The sequence below is a fragment of the Cetorhinus maximus genome, chromosome 28, assembly GCF_964194155.1.
Source record: "Cetorhinus maximus chromosome 28, sCetMax3.hap1.1, whole genome shotgun sequence".
Lineage (NCBI taxonomy): Eukaryota > Metazoa > Chordata > Chondrichthyes > Lamniformes > Cetorhinidae > Cetorhinus > Cetorhinus maximus.
Window position 1 is genome coordinate 28,298,586 of NC_135906.1, and position 19,899 is coordinate 28,318,484.

At 46.1% G+C, this 19,899-nt stretch overlaps 1 long non-coding RNA gene across 1 annotated transcript in view; it reads right to left on the reverse strand.

The window, feature by feature from the left end:
• The window catches only part of LOC144668981 (uncharacterized), a 153,884-nt gene that overhangs the window by 34,116 nt on the left and 99,869 nt on the right, over positions 1–19,899 (reverse strand). The window lies entirely within an intron of this gene.

A 19,899-nucleotide genomic window follows, 5' to 3' on the forward strand; every position in this document is an offset into this window, starting at 1 on the left:
GTCCTTGTACTGTACAGCTAATGTGTGTCTTGGTATTAACCTACAGTGTGCAAGCTTGGGAAACCTTACAGCAGGCAGAACTCCAAACACCAGATACATAGTGAGACAGGCTGTGTGTGGGTGATGGTGAAGGTGATATCGGGGAGTGGGACAGGCTATAGGTGATGGTGATGGAGGAGCTGGTACCACTTGGAGTAAAGGGTGTGTGTGTGAGAGAGACAGGGAGAGAGGAGCTGAGTGAAAAAGGGTGTGTGTGGATGTTGGGGGAGTTGTTATCTCTGAGTGGGACAGACTAAGTGTGAAACAGACAGAGGATCTGGTATCTATGTGGACAAGGTGTGTGAGAATTATGGAGGAGCTGGTATCTGAGAGAGGGACTGGGTGTGTGGGTATGCATGTGTGTGTGTGTGTATGTGTGTGTGGGTGTGGTATTGGTGAGTGGGACAAAGTGTGTGTGTGTGTCTCTGTGTGTGGTATCTGAGTGGGACAGGGTGTCTGTGTGTGTGTGTGTGTGTGTATGTGGTATCTGTGAGTGGGACAGGGTGTGTGTGTGTGTGTGTGTGTGTGTGTGATGGAGGAGCTGCTATCTGTGAATGGAGCCTGTGTGTGTGTGATGGAGTAGCCTGTATACAGCGGGGCAGGTTGTATTGTAACTGTTAATTTAAAAGTCCTGTCTTCCATCAAGCATCCACCTTACAGGTTTACTGTGGCTCTCTCAATGTACAGCCATGTGATGGATACTGTCATTGAGTTATACCCTCTCTCATCACACAAGCAGCATCCTGTTCATATTGGATTTCCCCAGAGTTGATATGCAATGATCAGGATGCCTAAGTTCCCCTTTCAAAGTACATCACAGTCAATTCTATTACATAACCTTTGGCTGTTAGAAGCCATGTAAAGATATGTGCATCTCAACAGGAAGGGGCAGCTCCTCCATAGAGAGAGAGCACTCTTGCTTTGTCCTGTCAAGCAGGTGGAGTGAGGCTATATCTGGAGAAAAAAAGTACTGGCACCAAGTTAAATGTCACAATCTCCAGTGCCTTGGTTGTAATGCTATTTTTACACACAATTTTATAACAGACAGCACTGTTTAAATCACTTCCCTATAGTGAGCTTAAAAATAGGTATTAAATACAGGCTTGTGAACAAAGGTCACAGTTCCTAGGTTAGCCAAGTAACCCAAGCCCTCAAGTTAGGTTTTAGTTAGGATAAACAGCCCACCTGGCCCAACGCATTCAGACCAGCAAAGTGCAACTTTGGCAGGTTTTAGAGCTCATTTTCTCTTGTCAGCCCCTATGCATTACCAGACAGGTATGAATTCATATTTCACAACCAGCCTTGGTAAGATTCAAACTCACAACCTTTGGCTTAGTCCTCCAGTGTCGTAATGACTGCACCACAGTGCCCTATGTGTAATATGACTGTACAAAAGCCTACTGCATTTATGTTCATTGTTTCAGTGCAAGTGTCAATCAAACCATAACATGGCACAGCAAAATTTCATGCTGACATTGTGAAACTTTAGAAATAAGAACAAAACTGCAAGTGCTGAGTAACAGAGAACTACAGGAGAGGCTGGAAACACTCCGTAGGTCAGTCAGTGTCTGTCGATGAAGGAAGGGGGCTGACTCACATTCTATACAGTAATTGCTACCTCTCTCTTTACACTTCCTCACTGTCTACAATCAGCATTGCTGTTTGAAATTTTACAGCAGGTTTGGTTTTTGAAGAGTAGCTTCCTGTGGTCAGAGGTTAGGAATCCTGTGGTGAGTAACTCACCTCCTGGCTCCCCAAAGCCTGTCCACCATCTACAAGGCACAAGTCAGGAGTGTGATGGAATACTCCCCACTTGCCTGGATGAGTGCAGCTCCCACAACACTCAAGAAGCTCGACACCATCCAGGACAAAGCTGCCCCATTCACCACTTTCAACATTCACTCCCTCCACCACCGATGCACAGGGGCAGCAGTGTGTGTACCATCTACAAGATGCACTGCAGGAACTTACCAAGGCTCCTTCAACAGCACCTTCCAAACCCACAACCTCTACCACCTAGAAGGACAAGGGTAGCAGATGCATGGGAACACCAGCACCTGGGAGTTCCCCTCAAAGTCACTCACCATCCTGACTTGGAAATATATCGCCGTTCGTTCACTGTCGCTGTGTCAAAATCCTGGAACTCCCTCCCTAACAGCACTGTGGGTGCACCTACACCACATGGACTGCAGCGGCTCAAGAAGGCAGCTCACCCCCACCTTCTCAAGGGGCAATTAGCGATTGGTATTAAATGTTGGCCTAGTCAGCGAAGCCCACATCCTATGAAAGAATAAAAACAAGAATGTTTTGGGATTATTTTTTGCTGAAACCTATCTCGCTGCCACAAGGAGTAGTTGAGGCAAGTTCCACATTCAAACCCGTCTCTGGGTAAAGGAGTTTCTCCTGAATTGCCTCGGTTTGTCAGTGATTGTCTTCTATTTATGGCCACTAGCTCTGGTCTCCTCCACAAATGGAAACATCTATATTTTTTTTCTTTATTCTTTCATGGGATCTGGTTATCACTGGCAAGGTCAGCATTTGTTGCCCATCCCTAATTGCTCTTGAACTGACCTTGCTCGGTCATTTCAGAGGGCAGTTAAGAGTCAACCATATTCTAACCCTTTCGAACCCCTTCGTGATTTTAAAAACATCTGTTCAGTCACTCAGCTCTTTTTTTTTAAAAGAGGACAGTTCCCCAGCCTCTTCGATCTCTCCTGATGGTCATGAGTCTGACAAGAGTTTTATATTCTAAACAGGACCTGATCTTTTATTAAATATGTTCTGTTGCTGACAGAACACTTTGTGCATTTTCCCTTTTCTCTGTTCACACAACATCGAACCAGAATTTGCATCGTTCTGAAGGTTAGGGAATCCAGGAAACATATGGTGTTAGGTTTATTTTTAAGACTGCAAAGGGAGTCAAAATAGATTGCATTCTGGAACTAGAATGAACAAGTTTCACTCCGAATGAGGGTTGAAACTCGCTCAGTTTCACATCAGATAGGCGGGCACAGGAAAAGAACAACCCTGCATTTATTTAGCAACTTTCACTTCCAAGGCCAATTTTGAAGTGCAGTCACTATTGTAATGACGGCAAACGCAGAGGCCAACTTGCACACACAGCAAGATCCCACAGCCAACAAGCAACTAGGTTACCCGCTCATCTGTCTTGGTGGTACTGGTTGAGGGGTAATCATGTCGTGCAAATCAGTTCTACAACTGGCCTCTGGGATAGTGGAATTTGGTGGGCCAGGGGCGGGGAGGGTGAAAATGCCCACCAGCTTGCCCTGCCCCACATCCGATTGCTGGCCAGGGACCCCTGCTGGGCAGCATGCGCAGACATCAACTGAGGAAGGTTCAAGGTCAACTGTGATGCCCTTCGTGGTTGAACAGCCTCCCGGGTACGCACACTTAGCCAAGTTACCAGACGCCAGTGGGCATCTATGGAATTGTATCCCAACATAAGTCAGCGCCATTGAAGGGGAGAAAGAGGTTTAACATTGAGGCTTACAAGGTAGCAAATTGGAGTGAAGGCCTGTGAGTTGGTAGCACTTTTTGCCCCCCCCCAACCACATCCTGCCCCTCGAGTTAGAAAGTTCTGGCTGTAAGCAATCCCAAGACATGGCCACAAACATCTAAGGTGATGCTCCGATACAGAACTGTTGGGAGGAGATGAGCTAATGAACAAAGGCCCAGTCTGCCATCTCCGATAGACATTAAAGATTCCATAACACTATTCCAGAGAACAACAGGGGAGCTTGTCCTGGCTATGTTCATCCCTCTGCCAAGATTGACAGGCCATTGTCTGACTGCTGTTGGGGTATCTTGCTGGGGACACATTAGTTACCCCATTTCTTAAATTTACCCCTCAGCTAACACCCAAAACAGATGATCTGGTCATTTAGCACACTGTTCTTTGTGGGGACTTGCCACCTGACTTGGTTCATTGGCTGTCAAATGCTTTGGCACATCCTGGGAATTGAAAGGTGCTACATAAATGTAAGTTGCCTCTTTCTAATTTGGAACAAACTAGGTTTTAAACCCCCGGAATAAATCCACAACAGAACACCACAAAAATGGCCCAAACTCTGAAGCAGTTTCTCCTCAGGTTAAACTTGATGAAAATCCCGTAGCCACACAACCTTAGAAGCTGATTCGACAATGAGAACTGGTCACTCATCTTGATTCAAATTTACCTGACAACACTGCTCACTTAATTACTGATTCAGTTAACACCTCCCTGGTTAGGGTTTGTGAGTGTCCTTAACTTTTGTGTTAAAACTCCTTGTCAAAGCTCCAAAAAAAACCCCTTAATACGGTTCAAACATCAGTAACTACGAGTCACTTAAAACGAAAGCAGTCCGATTGCAGTTTTGGAGTGAGTTTCTATTTAAGGTTCCTTTGTTACTCTCTCCTGTCCCTTGCATTCTGTTAATGGGTAACTAATTCTGGTCGCCATGGATATAAAACCCCAGCGCTTGAGGATCCAAACTCCCATCCCCAATGGCAAATACATTGCAAAGTGCCAGAACGATGATTACACACAAAAAAAATAGAGTCCCCGCCCCATCCTAATGCTCCCTGGAACAAAAGGTGCTTCAAATAAAGTGCAGGTCAGGCGAGGACCCCAATTCGCCTGGCAAACCTAGGGTTAAATGGGACTGTCAGAGGAAGCGTTCATTTTTAGAATGCACACCCACGCAAACCAACGTACAATGTTTTTTTTTCCCCCTACATAATACGAGTAAAGTTTAATAATAGAACAAGCAAGATATTAGTCCACTCTTGTGTCGCGCAGGGCTCAAAAATAAACTGTCCAATTAGCCTGATTCTGCAATCAGTTCAATAGAGGGTTTCATTTATTTTCATAACACCAAATATATCAGTAAATTAGCAACAAGGCAGGCATTAGTATCTCAATAATAATTCATACCTCATTAATAATAATTCATGATTATTCGAGTTTCAAAAACACAAAGAAGGTATCACATCCCCTTTTAAAGTATTTTTCAGTGTTTTATATGTTAGCAATCCAATATATATCACAAGTCTCTCTCTCACACTCACTCACTCACGTTACCTACAATTCGAGGACAGCTCTCCGTCACTTAATTAGATCAACATGTACCAGACATCTACACCACGCTGACCCACTTTACAAGGAAGGTAGACAGAAAAGAGGGAGAGCATTGCCAAGCCTGGTGAATTAGGCTGGCAAGGATAGGACAGAGGAGAGACACAAGAGCAGATCATCACTACACATTGTCCAACGCTGAGATTCCACACTGCCCTCCGCTAAGAATTAACACAAAGCATCCAAACTGTGAACCGTCCCTGGCTCCTTTCCTAAACATAAATATACACACATTTCTATATACAGATATGTTTGGTTTCCCTGAGTGTCTTGCCTGGGTGGATATTGGAGTACCTTGTACCTTTGCTGGCTGTGTCCTTTGCTGTGCCTTGTGTGTTGTACCTTTGCCTTCCTCATTGCCAGGAACTGTGGGGATGTGTGTTAGTAGGTCGCCGGTTGCATAACAGCCACTTTACTGCCTAGTCACGTTTGAGCAGGGTTTTTTTCTGTCTCTCTCTTTTTTTCCGCAGTGAGAAAGGGAACCTAGGCAAGAAGCCAAAGAGCTGGAGGAGAATTGAGAGAGAGAGAGAGAGACCTATCGCCAACATAAGGGGAGGGGAGCGGGTGATGTGTACAAGGGAAACATACACAATGGAAAACAAAAAGGCAGAGACTAAGAGGAGTGAGAAAGGGAGATGTGACGAATCCAAAACTGAACTGCGAACAAATAGCAATTTAAAGGTTTTCGGTAGCTTTCTCCAAATGTTGTACCAATAGATCTAGGGGGGGCTTTGAGTGGGAGAAACCTTGTCTGGCGTTAAACATGCAGCATTCTCAAAATGGCACAGAGACAAAAGAGACACTGGGGAGGGTGGGGGGGGGAGACAGAGACCAACCTCCAGTGTCACAGGGCATTCCTGTGTCGTTAAACTAACGCACAAAGGGATTTCCCGCAAGTGTGGGGCACACTGTCATTTCCAAGCTCAGAATGTAACCTAGAGGGTCCTCAGCAACTACCTGGGGCTCGCTTGGGTGAAACACAGAGCGGTTACAGCGCCGAAGGAGACCACTCGGCCCGTCAGGCACCTGCTAGCCCCTCTGCAAATCCGGCTCCCCCACAGCTCCTCCCACTTTCAGGTGCTGAGCCAAACTCCCTCTGAAAGGCGAGGGTGAATCTGCCTGAAGCAAGCACAGACCCTCCCTCATCCTTCACTGAGGTAAAAGCCTTACATCTGGAGGTGTCACACTTTGCTGCAAAGGGTCTTTATAGATTGGTGAGAGCCAGTCATCAACCCAGAGTTTGCAGTTTACAAGCAATAACAGGCAGTTAAGGACAAGCTACCATTATTTGGATTTATCCGGTTGGAGTTGGGGGGAGGTGGTTTGCAGCTAAAATCACAATGATGCATCAGACCCCAAACCTGAATGGCCCGGGTGTAGCCCAGCGAAGGCAGATCCAACTCCAGTCCCACTTCAGCTTTGAGTCCGTAATCTAGACTGGCATTCCCAAATGCAAGTACTGTGCTGTCAGAGAGTCTCTGCCCTGGGATGTTTATCTGAGTCCCGGGCAGCTGTTCGTAGAACAGAGGAGTTGTGCCCTGGCTGTTATCTATCCCTCAACCAACATCACCAAAAATGTGGCCATTTCTCACATTGCTGTTTGTGGGAGCTTGCTGTGCACAAATGGGCAGCCGCGTCTTCCAACATTACAACAGCGACTACACTTCGGAAGTAATTACTTTGGCTGCAAAGTGCTTTGGGTGTCCAATGGTTGTCAATGGCGCTATGGAAATGCAAGCGAGTTTACCTTTATAGATCTACACGTTTAGGGTAAAGAAAACTTAGAGAGCAAATATCTGAATAAAACATTTATTCAGAGAGTGAAACTGTTTGGAATCATCCAAGTAGCCAGGAAATGCCAGCAGCAACTCAAGAGTACAAATAGATGCCATGATGGGAGGGTGACCCTGACAGGGGTGAGGAGTGCACGCCTTAAATCGATTATAGAATTATACAGTCCTGAAGGAGGCCATTCAGCCCTACATTGCCTCTGCTAGCTCTCTTTCCCTTTCCCGAAGCCTTTTAAGGGAAATTGAGTGAACATTTAAAAATCATTTTTGATTCTGATTCCACCTCTTCCTCCATCATGTTTCTCTCTCCACAGATTCTGCCTGACTTGTTGAGTATTTCCAGCACTTTTTGGCTCTTATTTCAGTAGATTGAGCATCTCGCAGTCTCCGAAACCTCACTGTTCTAATGAAAAGAGCTCCAGTTTGCAAATTCCCCCCCAAAACTGAAGTCTCCCATCTCTGGTCTCACCTTTGTGAATCTCTTACACACTGACACTATGGCCTTGATGTCCATCCTGACAGTGAGGCAGCTGCAACCGAGCCAGTGATTGGACAGAGGCCAGAGTCTACCTCTTTACTGCTAGATATTGAAGCCAATGGAAATTAAAAAGTTGGTAGAGATATAAAATGAGCTATCACCCATTGTATACAATCGCAGAGTCAGCTGGTATTGGTGTGTTACTGATCATTCAGGTAGTCTGAGTTGCTGTGGCAATAGGCACATTTTACACGCATGTTGTAGCCTGGAGCTATGGATAGTGGTGGTAGAGGCTCCACCATTCATTCCATACATGGAATCTCTCCCGCTCTACCGCCTGCCATTGGCGTGTGTTGGAAGGATTTGCAGGTTGACAATCAATCTGATTGGCCACAATATGAACACAACTTCTTTGGTCATCAAGTCCTGGGGTGGACCCAGATTCTCTGGTTCTGAGGCAGGGACACTACCCACTGCACCAGAGGCAATACCCACTCTCATATCAATTTTTATAACCCCTTATTCTTTGTATTTGAACCCCAAAGTTTCATTACTCCTCTGCTCATTGGCTGTTTCCAGAAGGAAAAACCAGTAATACTTGGGGAATGACTGGTACTGATCCAAACTGGTCTTGTATATCTTAAAATGGAACTCCAGTTCGGGCCAGAACTAGGCATTTCTGAGTTTTACTGTTTCATCTTTCTGGGTTATATTCTAATGGAGTGCGTGACCTGGAGAGGTTAAAGAAGAAAGACTTGCATTTATATAGCACTTTTCACAACCACTGGACATCTCAAAATGCTTTACAGCCAATGAAGTCCTTTTGAAGTGCAGCTATGTAGGAGACACAACCAGCAATGTGATAATGGCCAGATGACCAGTGACCCCAACAATACATTCCAACACCATGTTTTTTGGTGACGAGTGGCAGATTGAGTTGCTACTATCAAGAGTGTGACTCTAATTCCCATGGGATGATATCCTGGGCTAGAAGCTCTTCCACAGGGGAGAAAGGGAACGACTGGGAGAATCACCTCAGCCTGTTTTCAGAGACCCCACCCTGCCACCTCACCCCACCACCTACACCCTGGCACCAGGCACCAGGCACCAGAGTAACACTGGCAAAGGTTTTAAGAAGTTTTGGTAACAAGTTGTCTGGGAAGTTTCCATCAATCAATCGATCAGTTTGAAATGTCATTGGCATCTGACACAAAAATGCCTTAAACTCCAGCGCATTTTCACAACACAGCGCTCTGTATCACCCCCTTGACCTCTTGCATCCAATTAGAAGGTGCAGGTAATTAAAATATCCATTTTTTGGGTGAAGAATTGAGGCTGACTGCAAATGTGAGCATAGCTGTTCCAGTACAGCTACTACACTGGCATCTACCCGGCTATGTGGAAAATTGCTCAGGTATGTCCTGTACACAAAAAGCAGGACAAATCCAACCCGGCCAATTACCGCCCCATCAGTCTACTCTCCATCATCAATAAAGTAATGGAAGGGATCATCAACAGGGCTATCAAGCGGCACTTGCTTAGCAATAACCTGGTCATTGACACTCAGTTTGGGTTCCGCCAGGGTCACTCAGCTCCTGACCTCATTACAGCCTTGGTTCAAACATGGACAAAAGAGCTGAACTCCCAAGGTGAGATGAGAGTGACTGCCCTTGCCATCAAGGCAGATTTGACCGAGTGCAGCATCAAGGAGCCCTAGCAAAACTGGAGCCAGTGGAAATCAGGAGGAAAACTCTCTGCTGGTTGGAGTCATACCTAGCACAAAGGAAGATGGCTGTAGTTGTTGGACGTCAGTCATCTCAGCTCCAGGACATCACTGCAGGAGTTCCTCAGGGTAGTGTCCTTAGCCCAACCATCTTCAGCTGCTTCATCACTGATCTTCCTTCCATCATAAGGTTAGAAGTGGGGATGTTCGCTGATGATTGCACAATGTTCAGCACTATTCATGACTCCTCAGATACTTAAACAGTCCATGTCCAAATGCAGCAAGACCTGGACAATATCCAGGCTTGGGCTGACAAATGGCAAGTAACATTCAGGCCACACAAATGCCAGGCAATGGCCACCTCCACCAAGAGAGAATCTAACCATCGCCCCTTGACATTCAATGGGATTACCATCACTGAATCCCCCACTATCAACATTCTGAGGGTTACCATTGACCAGAAACTGAACTGGACTAGCCATATAAATACTGTGGCTACAAGAGCAGGTCAGAGGCTGGGAATTCCAAGGTGAGTAACTCACCCCCTGACTCCCCAAATCCTGTTCACCATCTACAAGGCACAAGTCAGGAGTGTGATGGAATAATCCCCACTTGCCTGGACGAGTGCAGCTCCCACAACACTCAAGAAGCTCGACACCGTCCAGGACAAAGCAGCCCCGCTTGATTGGCACCACATCCACAAACATTCACTCCCTCCCTCACCGACGCACTGTAGCAGCAGCGTGTACCATCTGCAGGAACTGACCAGGGCTCCTTATACAGCACCTTCCAAACCCACAACCTCTACCATCTAGAAGGACAGAGGCAGCAGGCACTTGGGAACACCGCCACCTGGCAGTTCCCCTCCAAGCTCCACACCATCCTGACTTGGAAATATATCGCCGTTCCTTCACTGTCGCTGGGTCAAAATCCTGGAACTCCCTCCCTAACAGCACTGTGGGTGTACCTACACCACATGGACTGCAGCGGCTCAAGAAGGCAGCTCACCACCACCTTCTCAAGGGCAATTAGGGATGGGTGATAAATGCTGGTCTAACCAGCAATGCCCACATTCGATTAACGAATAAAAAAAAGCGTGTCATGGCTGAAAAGGGGTGGGGGGGTCAACTTGAGCACCAAGTAGATGGAAAAACATGAGTTTTGGGGCTGAAAAGATTGAATCATCCTAAATGCTCGGTTGACTTATACCCCGTGATCTACGGTTTATGCATGTATAAATATACATGTATGTGTGTATATAATATGCATGTGTGTATTTGCATGTATGCCAAATTTTGTTTGATCCTCATTCCTGTGAAGCACTTTAGAACATCTTGCTTGGTGAAAGACACTAAAGAGATGGAAGCTGTGTGTAAATGCACAATTGTGTGTCTGGTGTGTTTACAAAATATTTATAAATGATCAAGTATGTGTCAATAGTTATGTCTAATTTATATGTAGAAATAAAGAAAGACTTGCATTTATTTCAGCGCAACCTCAGGACCTCCCAAAGTGCTTTAGGAATGTGAGGAAGGATCGCCTTGATTCCCTGCAACCTCAGGAATCCTGCTCTCCTGGTGACATCACGAGCTCTTCCTTCTTACCTGTCCTTCCTGAATGCGAAGACGATGAACTCTCCCCATCTGGAGTAAGTGACCTTTGTGACCTCTCGGATGCTCCGATGGACGGTGTGCCGGGATACGGCAGAGATGTCTCCCGCTCTCAGTTGGAAGGAGACGGCTGCACTAAAGGTGATGGTGAGCGTGTGGCACCACTGGGTCGAGGCTCCAGCCTGGGCAGTCGGAGGTGGTACCGCTCAGTGCCCACCCTCCTCGTTGAACCTGAGACACCTCTGGAACTCCTCCTGGGTGAGGCGTAGGCAGAAAAATTGCTCCCAAAACCCTCTTGGTGGGTAGGCCCTTCTGATTGGAACCCCCCCCTCCTCTTCCCTCTTCTCAGAGCTTCTTCTCTCTGCTGCATCTCATGGTCACCCAGGAGGCAGTGGAACCATGGCTCCCATGCATTGGTCAGCAATCCCTGGGCCCTCTCTGACTTTAAACAGCAGTTCTCAAGCAAACGCCTCCAAACACGCAGCACAATCCTTTCCTAAACCCTACACAGAAGCCTACAGATAAATTATACATAACTATTGATACATACTTGATCATTTATAAATATTTTGTTAGGACACCAGATACACAATTGTGCATTTACACAGAAGCCTACAATAACAGCTCACCTGCAGACTGGTGTCTGGCCTTTTACGGCATACCTGTGCTGGGCTCTACCTACAGCTGAGGGCCTGTGCTTTGCTGAGTGGTCTGAATTAACCAAATTCCCAAATAGGGCATCAACTCAGCCAGTCAACCCTGGATTATTTCACAACAGCACCAGATGTGGGGCTTCCAGCATTGGTGGGGAAGGGGCATGCAGCCATGCCACCAGCAGCGAGAGGCACACTGTGCCCCACACAGACAGTGCCCTGCTTCCCTCATACCCTCATACCCTCTCCAGCAACACTTCGGGTCCAAGTTTCACAGCCCCACTGTTTAGGAACCCCAGGCAATTCCAAATGAAGATTATCAGCAATTAAGACCTAATCCAGACACACTGCACCCATTTCGTTTAGTGCCTGTTTTCACCCGCTAGTCCAAAATAACCCCCTCATTGCTAACAGTGCAGCTGCAACAACAGCACAAAAGACACAATTGCATTTATATAGCACCTGTAATGTTGTAAAATGCCTCAAGGCACTTCACGGGAACATTATCTGACAAAATTCGACACTCTGCCCCATGAGGGGAAATTAGGTCAGGTGACTACAAACATGGCTGAAGAGGTAGATTTAAGGAGCATCTTTGAGGATGGGGAGAGAGAGAGAGAGAAGTTTATGGAGGAATTTCCAGAGAATGCCCAGGCAGCTCAAGGCACAGCGCCAATGGTGGTGAAGGGAGTGGGCAATGCCCAAGAGGCCAGAATTGGAGGAACGCGGAGGGTTGTAGGGCTGGAAGAGGGCACAAATGTCAAGTGGAGCAACGCCACAACGAGATTTGAACACAAGGATGGGAAGTTTAAACTGGAGGCGTTCGGATGAGCTGAAGTTTATGTAGTGTATAGGAAACCACCCAGGAGAGCGTGGTAGTCAAAGCTAGAGGTAGCAAAGGCGTGGATCAGGGTTTCAGCAGCAGGTGAGCTGAGACAATGGTGGAAACACAACATTACATACAGGCGGACTTTATGAAGGAGAGGACATAGGTTTGGAAGCTCAGTTCAGGGTCAAATAGGCGGTGAGGTTGTGAACTGTCTGGTTCAGCCTGAGACAGCAGCCAGGGAGGTGAGAGGAGTAGCAGGCGAGTGGGTGTGGAAGATGGTAGGAATAAGTACCAGCATTTTTGGCGCCAAACCCATACTGCCTAAATCTAACCCCTTCCCTGCTCAAACCAATATCACTCAAGCCCTTGCAGCTAATTTTATTAAATGCTCCCTCGAGTGCAGGATGGTGCAGTTGGCTGGAGGTTTACTGAGCAGTTCATTACACAACCATCTCAAAACCTTTTATATCAAGTCCTCTGTGTTACTGCCTCTACGTGCGTTATGTGGACACATTCATCTACAGCCTTCCAGTTACATGCCAAAGTGTTGACACAGTTGCTTAAAGTTAATGATCTCAGTAGGAGGCAGAAATGCTGACACCAGCTTTCGCGAATCCACTCAAGAATTCACTGACTTACAGTCGTCACAGACTCAGCTTTGTGCACAGCCCCATCTAGTGAGGAGATGCAGCAGAGAGCATCCTGCCCAGGGCAGATAACAATATTACTTCTTCCCTCATCTTCAGAGTGTTTGGATCAGGGTCTTAAAATAACAAAATAAAAACAGGAGCTGCTGGAAATATTCAATCTGAAAGAACTAGAGAGTCATATTGGACGTGCAAAATTAACCCTGTTTCTCTCTCCACAAGGTGCTGCTAGACTTGCTGAGTTTTTCCAGCACTTTCCGTTTCTATTTCACATTTCCAGCGTCCGCAGTATTTTGCTTTTATTTTAAAATAAAATTTCAGATGATTTCAGTTTGTCAGGTACAAAACGTGTCCACGCGTCCGCACACACACACACTGACGCACACAGACACACACAATTGGACATTCGGGCTGTAATGAGAAGACTGGGCTCTAGGACTTGCTGCACCACTAGCCAAGCCGTTCCAATGCAGCTAAAACACTGGCATCCACCTGGCAATTTGGAAAATTGCCCAGGTATGTCCTGTCCACAAAACTAAAGGACAAATCCAACCCAGTCAATTAGTTCCCCATCAGTCTACTCTCAGCAATCAGAGAAAGGACAGGGGACTTCATCGACAGTGCTATCACCAACACTTCCTCACCAACAACCTGCTCACTAATGCTCAGTTTGGGTTTTGCCAGGGCCATTCTGCTCCGGGCCTCATTATAGCCTTTGTCCAAACGTAGACAAAAGTGCTGAACTGAAGAGGGGAGATGAAAGTTACTCCCTTAACATCAAGGCAACGTTTGACTGAGTGCATCATGAAGGAGCCTTAATAAAACTGAAGTCAATGGGAGTCACTGGTTAGTCATACCCAGCACAAAGGAAGATGGTTGTGGTTGTTGGAGGTCAGTCATCTTAGTCCCAGGACATCACTGCCAGAGTTCCACAGGGTAGTGTCCTAGGCTCAACCATCTTCAGCTGCTTCATCAATAACCTTCCCTCCAACATAAGGTCAGAAGTGGGGATGTTCACTGATGATTGCACAATGTTCAGCACCATTTGCGACTCCTCAGATACTGAAGCAGTCTGTGCCTGCAACCCTTTGCTGGTCCAGGTGCCTGTCACTGGCAGGCGCAGCTATGGTGACCTTCACCCCCACGAAACCTGCCAACATTCACGTCAAGCCTCACAAGGGACTAATGGCCCATGTGGGTGAAGCACTGAGGAAATTGATAACCCAGCAAGGAGCAAGTGTCTTCGGGAATGGGGAGGGGAAAACACTAGGAAAGCCTGGAGAGACAAGCCAAAAGGAAAATGCAGCAGAAGTTGGAAGTCTGAAATAAAGCAGAAAATTCTCGGCGGGTCTGGTGGTATCTGTGTTCCAGATCGATGACCTTTCACCGGGACAGTGACCTTAAGAGACAAACGTTGCTAAGGGAGCAAATTCGGGGAAAACCGAATTTCTGAAAACCAAAGAGGAACATGCTCATTTTAGAGAGGAAAACAGCCCTTAAGAATGGCAGGACTCATCCTCAGAATTATAGAGGGAGGGGCAGGGAAGGAGGCCATTTGGCCCATCAGCCCATGCTGGCTCCTATTTGGAAAAGCTTTCCAATGACTCCTCGTTCTCTGCTCTTTCCGCATAACCCTGAAAATTGTCCCTTTTTAAGACTATAACTAGTTTCCTTTTGAAGTTGCTGTTGAGTTTGCTTCCAAAGTCTTTTCCAATGGAGCCCTCCACTTTCACATCATTGCGCCAAGTTTCACTAGAAACTAGGGATAGCTTGTTAAAGGGAAGACGTTTATGTAGCAGTTAATGTTCATGACCACAGGCCAACTCAGAGTACTTTACAGCCATTGAAGTGTTGTCATTGTTGTAGGAAATGTGGCAACCAATTTGTACACAGCAAGCTCCCACAAACAGCAATTTGATAATGAGCAGAAAACCTGTTTCTGTCATGTTGATTGAGGGATAAATATTGGCCCAGGGCACTGGGGAGAACTCCCCCCTCTTCAAACTGGTACTGCAGGATCTTTTGCATCCATCTGTGCAGGAAGATGGGGCCTCACTTTAACATCTCACCTGAGAGCCAACACCTCTGATAGTGCAGCACTCCTTCAGTATTGCACTGAAGCATCAGCCTTGATTTTTGTGCTCAGGCCTGGTGTTGGACTTGAACCCAGAATCTTGTGACTCGGAGATTGCTCACCACTGAGCTACAGCTGACATCATGCTTTTTGACTGTCCAAAGTTGCTATGCCAACAGGGCAAAGAGCAATAGAAGTTGATGTGCCACTGCTAGGGTTGCCAACCCTCCAGGATTGGCCTGGAGTCTCCGAGAATTGAAGATCAATCTCCAGGACACGCCAGTGTACCATCCTGGAGAAACATCATCGGCGCATTCAAAAATACTTTTTTGGGTCATTTTTCTTTGGATCATTTCTCTTTATCAGATATAAAAACATTGAAAATAGAGTTGGGGTGGAGGGGTGGGGGGTGGGTGGGTGGGGAAGGCTGTTTGGTTGACAATCAAACATCATCCAATTAGGTAATGAGTCTTTTTGCTTCCCAATTGGTTTAGGAAGGCCGTGCGTCACAAGGATGGATGTGTTGACCGATGTAATGGCTGGAGCATGGGGGCAAGTCATGTGATGAAACCTCCAGCAATACATTTAATCACAGTTGGCAACCCTAGGCCACTGCAGACTACGCAATAGATCACAAAGTGGCTGTTTGCAGAACCCGAGCTGTTTCGTCTACAGACCTCAGAGGTAGGCCGCAGCCAATGCCCAAAGACGTGTTAATGTTGCGAGGTACACAATGCAAACCATTAGTTTGTTGCCTCTGTGTTGGCTGTGGTTTAGGTGGAAGCGCTTTCCTGTCTCAGCCATGGAAGCTGTGGCTCCAATCCCGTGTGAGCGTACAATGCCAGGCTGACATCATTTTGCATGTAACATTAATTCAAGGCTCCACCTGTCCTCACAGGCGGATGTAAAATATCCCTTGACACTATGTCTCTGGGGAGTTATCCCTGGGAGTCCTGGCCAAATGTCTCCTTCAATCGACATCACTAAAGCAGCTCATCTGGCCATTGTTACTTTGCTGTTTGGGGGAACTTGCTGTGTGTAAATTGGCTGCTGCATTTCCAACATTACAACAGTGAGTACACTTCCAAAAATATTTCATGGGCTGTAAATGGGATGACCTGACATTGTGAAAGGCAGTAAATAAATGCAAGTCATTCTCTTTCAGATGCCGACTTCCTATTGCAGTTTTCTTGTTTTAATTTATGATGTCATGAGGCCCCTCACAGCCAATGGGGACATTTATTTCCCCAGCATTCTGGCCAGGAGGTGAAAGGCTGCTTTCAAATCCACAGCTCCAACTTGTCAAACTGTTGTGACTAAAGGTGAGGACAGTCACCTTACCGCTTTAAGCTCAGTACCCCAGAAAAATGCGCAACACACTGTCTGCCTGATGAATGGAGCGTGGGGGAGGAGAGGTCACAAGGGAGGGAGATCATCCAACTATGGTGCAGTGGAGCCTTGGGAGGATTGGAAAACTAAGATCCTCCAGTCAGTTTGCTGATGGCTGATAAACACAAGGAAGGAGAAATTCCACAGATATAAGTAGAAATTGTAGAACATGTAGGAGACAGAAAGAAGCCATTCAGCTCATTATGTCCATGTCGTTTGACAAAGAGCAGGACAGCATAATCCCACCTTTCTGCTCTAGTCCATAGCCCTGCAATCACCGCTCTTTAAGTAGACATCTGAGTACTTTTTAAAGGATTTAGAACTCCTTGAGATCCTTGGGGAACCCCAGGGATAATGGTGGAGGAGTGGGAAGAGAGGCCATTCATCGGTGATTCGCCAGCTATACTGGCAAAAAGGAACTGAGGTGACATTTTTGTTACAGTGTATTATGGTGATGTGGAATGTGCTGCCTGGAAGGAGAGTGGAAACAGCTTCAATAGCAACTTTCACAAGGGGAGATTGGATAAATACTTGAAAAGGGAAACTGCTCTGGGGGCAAGAGGAGGGGGGGGAGTGGGACAAATTGGATAGCTCTTTGAAGTAGCCAGCACAAGCATGATAGACCGAATGGCCTCCTTCTGTGCCTAACGGTTCTATGAGTGGTGAGAAAGAACTGGACATTGGATTAGTGATCTACAGAACTAGAGTTCAAATTTACAGGGCTACGCGTGGTGGAGGGGCACAGAGCCAAGTTGCTCTTATAGAAAGCCAGTATGGAAATCATGGGCCAAGTGGCCTCTTCCTGTGCTGTAATTATTTTATGATTCTGTAAGGCAGACACTCATTGCCTCCTAATGTGCAGTGCAGTGAGCGCCCCCATTTGGAATGAAGCGACATTGGAGAGACATGTGTTTATATAGCCATGTTAATACTGAACGTACAACTGAGGCTACTCGCTAAGGAGGCTGTGGCTTTTACACTATGACTTTGTTTTCTTAATTTTCTGGTTTTAACCTGTGCCCCATTGGTTTCGCATTTATGTAAAGCAATGTAGGTGAACTTCTAGAGCGGTGAGATAGCAACTCAAGAACACTTTTAACGGAAGCTATTGGATAATGCAACAGAGGTCTTGTGGTGCAGTGGGCAGTGTCCTTACCTCTAGGCCAGAAGCTCCAGGTGCAACTCCCACAGCAGGAGCTTGATGGCCATGGAAGGTGTGTTCATAAGGTGGCCAACCAGGTTGATTATCAGCCTGTAAATCCTTCCAATGCACCTGATGGCAGGTGTTAAGAGTGGGAGAGTTTCCAGGTCAGCCATACTGCAGAAGGCAACGGCAAACCACTGCTGTACTTTGTCAAGCATAATCATGGGCCAATCCAAAGGAAGTCCATGGTCGCCAATGGTACCTGAAGGAGGAGGATATTGCAGTGACCCACATGAGCCAAGCAAGGAAAATGACATTGAACTGCTGAACTCTGACTGTGAATATGTTTTATTTGGTTAGCTGAGTGTTGAGTTTATCCCGGTGCGTTTCTTGAGAGTATGTTCACGAGTTTGTTAGGAGGATTTGCTGGGCATGTTTGGATAGGTTGCAGGTTGGGATTGATGGTTGCGGTTGAGTGAGTTTGAGTGAAGTAGTTGGGTGTGTGTAAATGGGTCATTGAGGGGATTTGTTAAGTGTCCTGGGGTGGGCATGTTGAATATTTGTTGTACTTTTGGTGGCTGTATTACCCTTTTCTCTAAAGAGGACTGGGCTGCAGTGAAACATGTAGAAATGTCGACGGCCAATGCTCCTGGGAATGAATTTTGAAATTCTGTGGTCTATCGCAATGAGAACTGTTTTGTTTTCTTAATCTGTTGTTATTAAAGAGATGGCAAAAGGCCAGTAGAAATGAAAGCCATCAGTGTTCCTTGTGTTTGGTTGGCCATGGGAAAACATGTTTCTAACCTCCTGTGAGAATTATATTATCGATCTACATGATAGCAACAACCCAAACACATTTTCGACTTTTCCCATCTTTTTTCCAAGTTCTTTCTCTTATATAACTTTGTTATCTTCTCCCATTCCATCACGGGCATCCTTCTGCCCTTTTTAAGATGATGGACATGCAACACATCCATTGGGGATGGGATAGATTCATGTGGTGCACCTTGGCTGGTGGCTGAACAGACCAATCCATGAGGGGCAGGTTCTGTCACAAGTGCCGCCACAGGTGTCTCCATTTCATAAACTATTCCTCAAAGCAAATAATAATGAGTTTCAAACCCTAAACTCATCATAACTTTCCCTCTACTCCCCCTCAGACGATGTGTTCATTCCTGAACCAATCAGCTTTGAGCTCAGTGGGGCATTGCCGAAGTTGTGATGGATTGTGGGTAATTTTGCAAGGTGGTTTTAGTCAGGTCCCTTTGGTGTCTGGCACACGTCTAGTGATGTTGCCTCTAAAATGCCTCACAGGCATTGCCTGCAACCCACCCAAGCTAAACCTGTGCACAGCACAGAACGGATCCCAAGAAAGTACAGATTGCAGAGGGGATGAACACCACACAATTTATGGAAAAATTAAAGAAATGAAGATTCAAATGGATCAAGCCATATTTTTCAAGCTTTCTTCCTCTCTAAACCAGGTTGTAACAGGCTCGATTGACATCATTGGGGACTCTGAGATTTCTTGGGTTAGCCCATCCTTTAAGGTTCTTCATTTTAATTCATGCCACATGTCCAGAAGGACAGTGCCTTGGTCTGACTTTGTGATATTTGGTGAAAAAATGTCTTATCCTTTACCTTGCCAAATGAACAAGCTCCATGCAGTTGTGCAGTGCGTAATCCTTGCCCCGATTAATAAACAGTGACATTTATTTCACATACAGAGTGGTAAATATGAAAGCAGCTAGAATTTGTTTTTTGCCAAAATGTGTATAGGTTACAAAACATAGGCAGATGGCCAATGCCCCTCCATACAAGATAGTAACAAGGCTGAAATTAATGGGTGAAAAGATGAGGTAAGTCCAGCAGTTATTGACTACTTCATAGACATAGGCCAATATAATGACCATTTCTCTTATGCTGGCTTCCTGTTTGAAAGCGCCTCCATCTGCAACCAACCCTCCAGGACTGGCCTGGAGTGTCCAGGAATTGGAGATCGATTTCCAGGACACTGCTGTGTGCAACCCTGGAGACAAATCACCAGGACATTAAAAAATTAGTTTTTTTTGTCATTTTCTTTGAACATTTCTCTTTACCAAAAATGGAGGGGGGAAAGAAAGGTTTGGTTGACAGTCAAGCATCATCCAATTGGGTAATGAGTCTTTTTGATTTCTGATTGTAGGAAGGCCGTGTGTCACAAGGATGGAGATGTTTGCCTGACTAATGGCAAGTAATGTGATGAAACCTCCAGGAATCCATTTAACCTGTTGGCAACCCTAGTCTCTTACTGTTATTTTTGTAAATCTCTTTCGCTTGTTTCTTGAGAAAGTTAAGTTTAAAAGTATCAGCCAGATGGGCTAGGCAGACACAGTCTCTCTTTCTAAGC